This window comes from Mus musculus, chromosome X, assembly GCF_000001635.26.
Source record: "Mus musculus strain C57BL/6J chromosome X, GRCm38.p6 C57BL/6J".
Lineage (NCBI taxonomy): Eukaryota > Metazoa > Chordata > Mammalia > Rodentia > Muridae > Mus > Mus musculus.
In genome coordinates this window covers 46,150,281-46,156,854 of record NC_000086.7, presented here as the reverse complement: position 1 = coordinate 46,156,854, position 6,574 = coordinate 46,150,281, and the positions used below count along the sequence as shown (strand labels likewise).

General features: G+C 33.2%; 1 pseudogene; it reads right to left on the bottom strand.

Annotated features, from left to right (window-relative positions):
- Nucleotides 1-706: 706 nt before the first annotated feature.
- On the bottom strand, nucleotides 707-778 carry Gm52478 (annotated as a pseudogene).
- Between the last annotated feature and the right edge of the window lie 5,796 nt (nucleotides 779-6,574).

The following is a 6,574-nucleotide window of genomic DNA, read 5'->3' as shown; positions in this document are numbered from 1 at the left end:
TTTCTATGTCCTGATTGCTCTGGCCGGACACCTCATGGGGCAGGAATTTAAGCAGAAGTGGTGGTCTTATCTGTCCTCACAGGTGAGTCAGCACTTTTGTGAGACCAGCTTTTTCCTGGAGGTATTTAGCCCTGCTCTCTCCCAGGAGTATTTGGGTATGGAGCACTGTAGCACAGGATCAGCTCTGGGCCCATGTAGATTTTTAATAAGTCTCTTTTATATGTTGAGATATATTCTTCATATATATGCTCTGTTGCCTACTATCTTTTTAAAAGTATATTAAGTGCTGTGATTATGCCTTGGTGGATAAATCTTTGTCTTACAATCGTAAAAACAGGCATTGAGATTATCAGAAACCATGCAAATGCAACATGAAATAGTGTAAGTTTGTAATTTTAGTGTGACTGTGGCAAAGTAAGATGTAAGAGTATTCCTGGAAATTTTCAGGGCAGCTAACCTTAATTACATAAGAATAAATACAAAACTGCTACTTTAGTGAAGGTAATAGACAAGGACTAATACCTACATTTGCCCTATGACCAACAAACACAAACATAGAAACATATACATTCACATACACTATGCATGCATCATAATGCACAAATAGAGAAGAGAACTAAATAAAAACTGAAAATAAAATAAAAACTGTAGAAAGAAGAAAGATAAAGCATCTTCTATTATATGAAATTATGCTTGTAAATTTGCTATGTAGTCATATTAATTTTTAAAGTTTATTCTGTTACTACACTTGATCTTAGCCAAAAGGCCGAGAAGCTAAAGTTTATTCTGTTTATTCTATTTTCTGCTGCATTTTCTTTTATAGTGCTTTGGGTAAGGCCAGTACTAAAAACTATCCAACAAAAATCCTTTGATAACCCAAAATAGGAAATTTAAATATGTAATCTAAGAAATTGTTTGCTTTTGTTTTGGAAGTTAATAAATTTTATTAACTTAAACTCTATAAGTTACTACTATCACTTATAATAATAAGCAGAAAGATGAGGCTATTAGAAGTAAGTTTTAGAGTAGGAGTTTTTAACATTTGCTATATTTGCTATGGAAGGAAAGGGGTGAGATGGCCATTGAGTTGGGTGATTGGGATTGTAAAAATTTTGATAGAGAATATGAGAATCAAGGGAAGGCAGAAAAGTGTGAGGCCTGGTTAACTCAGTACTCCTGAAAGTATAATTTATTGGTAGAAAATCTAAAAACAGAATATGGATTCAAATATTTGCTTCCATTGGACTGATAGGACTTTTCAGAAAACAAGATTAGAAGGCAAATGTTTTTAATATTTCTTCATTAAATATCTTTCTTATGCAGGTATACTTAAAATATTCTATTCAATATCAGACATAGTATTAAGTTTTATGCATGCTATTATTTGATGAAAATTAGAGTATATTAGTGAAGATTCTTAAAAATAGGTTAATAAACTCTGGAGAGATTAATGCTGGTGTTAAATGTAAAATAAACATGTTAAAGTTTGTAACATAATTTTGACAAAATTTTAATTAAAAGTTGCAACAGGAACACCTGTCCAGTTGAGAATACTACATCAGAAACTGGTGGAAATAAAAAAAAAAATAGTTAAAGATATTAAGATTTTTTGAACAAAAAGAAGATGTTCTAAGATTTAATGTTTGCCAGTCCATATTTTAATTATAGAATCATTTATATATGAGAAGTGTAAATAAGTAATAACTAGAGAACAAATCTGCAGAATACAATATAATCGGGAAGATAGTATTGCATAAAACTTCTTTCTTTTTTCTTTTTTAAGATATTTTCTTCATTTACATTTCAAATGCTATCCCGAAAGTCCTTTATACCCCCCATCCCATTCCCCAACCCACCCTCTCCTGCTTCCTGAATCTGGCATTTCCCTGTACTGGGGCATATAATCTTCTCAAGACCAAGGTTCTCTCCTCCCATTGATGGCCTACTAGGCCAATCCCTGCTACATATGCAGCTAGAGACATGAGCTCTGGGAGTACTGTTTAGTTCATACTGTTGATCCTCCTATAGGTTTGCAGACTCCTTCAGCTCCTTGGGTACTTTCTCTAGCTCCTCCATTGGGAGCCCTGTGTTCCATCCTATAGATGACTGTAAACATCTACTTCTGTATTTGCCAGGCATTGGCATAGCTCACAAGAGACAGCTATATCAGGGTCCTTTCAGCAGAATCTTGCTGGGATATGCAATAGTGTCTGGGTTTGGTAGTTGTTTATGGAATAGATTCCTAGGTGGGGCAGTCTCTGTATGTTCCTTCCTTCTGTCTCAGTTCTGAACTTTGTCTCTGTAATTCCTTCCATGGGTATTTTGTTTCCCATTCTAAGAATAAACAAAGTATAACCAATACTTACTATATCCATAGAAACTGTGATTTAACTTTTTAAAAATGTAAAATATAATGAAATATATTTCACAAAAATAAATTTCTGATTCAAATACAAAATTTAAATGAGCCTTGTGTTCACAATAATGGAGCAGCAGACAATAGAGCATAGGACCTTCCAAATTGCTGTTTCAAAAAGAGATGACAATCCCATTTCCAGGCCATAATCTTGGACATCTGTGAGCATCACAAGAAAAATTACTAAGTAAGGTCTAGGGGAACATACTTAATTTTGATTAATTTTAATTAACTACTTATTTTTCTAAATCATTGTACTTTCAGATATCTTGTGGGAAAATGTCTTATATAATTTGAAACAGTATATAGGCACTCAGAATAAGCAATAAGTATCTTCTGATTTCCCAGGAGAAATCATTTGTTTATCCAAAATCAAATGTTCCATCCTGAAAGTGTGTGTATATATATATATGAAAAATTACTAAGTTATATATATATATATATATATATATATACACACAGGACATAAATTTGAAAGAGAGGAAGGAAGTTTACACAGGAAGATTTGAAAAGTCAAAGTACACCATGCCAAAGCACATTATAAAGCAATAACTTAAAATCACAACAAAGGAAAATCATGATTTTACAGTGTGAGTAAATATTCTTTGATAAAACAACGAAGAAGAAAACTAAAGCATTTGTAAACGTGGCATTCTTGAATATTCTTAAATCTAAAAATAAGATACAAGAAGGCAGAAACTATACTATTCTGTATTATGTAGCTAAGATGAATTCTCTAACATAACAAATAATGAAATTGTAAATTAATTGATTTATTTTTTATTACTATGGAACTACTAGTAGTTTTTAAAACTTTGTAAACTTTTTCAAATTGGGAATGATGGTGTATGCATGTCTAATTGGAGAATAGTATAATTATTTAAAGATACATGTCCTGACATGTGTTCAAAATTTCTAGCGAAATTAAAAAAAATACATACGAACCCCTTTTAAGCATCAGATTTGAGTAATGTACATATGAAACCATGAAAAAGAGAAGCTATACAAGACCTGAACAAGTTTTGTCTCATCAATGTCTCAGAAGGTATGTGAAGAAACTCAAAATGCCTAATTATACAGCTTGATTCTAAAGACAGTTGTTGCTAGGGAGCACTATTTCTTGAGGCCCCTCCCTTCTATGAGGTAGTTAATAGCTGTTGTGGAGGAGTGACTTACGAGATGCACCACCCTACCTGACGATTTATGGGTCATTAATAGTTGCTATGGAGTGGCTCATGAGGTCCTAACTTATTGAGAATCCATAGATAGTATGCAAATATTTTATAAGAGAGATTAACATTTTTAGATATACCATTAGTATTTTGTTCATTTTCCTACAAATAATCTCTTTCCCAAGGTACTGTTAGCAACCATAATGAAACTCCATAAGTCAACAATAAAGTAAAAACATGAAAAATAAATAAGATATTTGGGGAAATTAAGGGGGTCTGTGAGGATCAGAAGGGTACAGGAGTGACAAATAGGGTGACAGATATTTTCAAAATTACACTGTATAAATATATGAGAATATAGGAAAAGTATCACTATAAATAATAACAATAAATGATAATGAAAACTTTAAAAGGTCATTATTTTCCACCTGGTATAAATATTTTTGAAATTATGGTCATCATAGATATATAGAGAAACATACTTCCTGACTTACTGTGAGTTATTAGCAAAATACATGAAAGATATTGATGGATTTATTTTAATATAAATAGAATCTCAAAAACTTTAATTTTTCAAAAATATAATGCCTATAACTTTAATCAACATTGTAGAAGAACTTTATGTTAAGAATACACTAATAATACCAAGAATTCTGTATGAGGTATGAGACATTAAAGAATTAGAATATACTTACTTTCTATTCAGCTGTTAGACAGCTGACTGCCTCTCAGCCTGTCTACAGAAATTACCTCCATTTTTTTTTGCTCTTTTACTTCTGCTCTTCCTGTGGTTTTTCTTTATCACTAACACAGTCCACACTAATGAATGCAGGCAAAAATTATCCTTCAAGAGGAATATTTGAATGCTCTAATACTGTAACACTAGAAGTAATGTAGGAGAGTGTCTCCTAGCTGACTCATGAAGCAAAGCTGATGAGACTACTTATATACCCCCCAAAGGGATGCTTGTACTCATCACCTGTTTAGCAAAGTTTATAGAAATTGACATCATAGACAAAAATATCTCTATGACCTATGTGAAAATAGTTTCCGGGTCTTCTGGAATTCATGGAATTTGTGATAGCAAAATGGACTAACACAACATGCTTCAAATTGTCTTGGCTCAGAAACCAGATCAATCAAAAATCATCATCATGTGGCTTTCTTAAATCATCTGTGACACTTTCAAGATGACTGGTGCTGACATATGGGTTGTCCAACTGGCTTTTTGACTGGCAGTCCTTTTAGACAAGGAAGCCAGGCAGCAAAATGTCCAACAACTGCTAGTTATCTATGTCAAACTGTCTTATTCCTTAACATCTTTGCTGATATATAATAAAGTGATTGTCATAACAATTTTACTTACAATAAGATCTTATCATTAACAGTGCTTTAAACACTATATAACACCTAGCAAGTACCTCATTGAGAAGTGATTCATTTGGATCATAAATATATTTCTGTGAATTGACTAGTTGTCTGTTCTTATTATATGGCATGTTTGAGTGGTTTTAGAAGGCACATGTTTGGTGTAAGTGTAAAAGGCAAAATATGAATTTTTAATTTTTACAATAGACAGTTATAATTTATTTATTGTGTTTTAAAGTCAGCTTTCATGTATCCCAGGCTATGCTCAAATCATCTTTGAAGCTCAAAATGACTTTGGATTTCTGAATTTCTTCTTTCATTAAGAGTAATCCTAATTCATTTTAAAACATTCTTTTGTTTGGTACATGAAGTTAAAAGTATCCATTTTAGTAAATTCTTCATTAGGCATATCTCTCCTCTCTCCCCCTTCCCCTCGTTCTCTCTCTCTCTGTCTCTTTGCCTTTCTGTCTCTCTGTCTCTCTGTCTCTGTCTCTCTGTCTCTCTCTGTCTCTGTCTCTCCCTGTCTCTGTCTGTCTCTCTGTCTGTCTCTGTCTCTGTCTCTGTCTCTGTCTCTCTCTCTCTCTCTCTCTCTCTCTCTGTGTGTGTATGTGTTTGCCCTAGATCTACTATGACAGTGTCAAATATCAATATAGTTTTCTTATTTACTTTTCTAATGCTGTGATAAAACACCAAGACCAATGTAATTTTGTTTTTGTTTTTCTTTTTGTTTTTGTTTTTTGAGACAGGGTTTCTCTGTATAGCCCTGGCTGTCCTGGAACTCACTTTGTAGACCAGGCTGGCCTTGAACTCAGAAATCCTCCTGCCTCTGCCTCCCAAGTGCTGGGATTAAAGGCATGCACCACCGCTGCCCAGCAACCAATGTAATTTTTTAAAGAAACTATTTAACATGAATTAAAGATTGAGAATGTCCAAAGTCTTTTCTGATGGAGATCAAGCTGCATGTATGCTGTCTTGAGCAGTTGACAGCTCATATCTTTGCTAGTAGAAGGCAGAGAAGAGACAGACTGGGGATGAAATGAATCATTTAAAACATCATATCTGTTGTTTCCCAGTGACACACCTTCTCTGACTACTCCATCCATAGCTCTTATCACTTGTCAAATAGTTCCACCAACCTGGAACCAAGTTTGCAAACATAGGAGCTTATTGGATGGTCATTCTCATTGAAACTACCCCAATAGACAATCCACTTTTAATTTGATAAATGCAGACAGAAATTATTTCTTTTGTTAGACATTAATTCAATTATAATTTATTTAACAAATTTTGAAAAAAATGCAATGTTTTTATACATTCTAACAATTATCCATTACATGGTTTATTTAAGTCATTTAAATTTAGTGTCATCATTGTTGCATTATGGCATATATATATACATATATATATATATATATATCCTTTCATTATTAATTTTATCCATTCCCTTTGTTGTTTATTGGTTAGGGTTATTATCCCACTGCATGTGAAATAAGATAATTCAAGCCAGGTTAGATTATATTAAAGACAGGTTTATTGGAAAGCTGCTCTCGAGTGGGCAAGTTAACTTACCCTCAAGGACTGAGGCCAGGAAAGTTAACATGGGGAGGTGGAGAGGGGG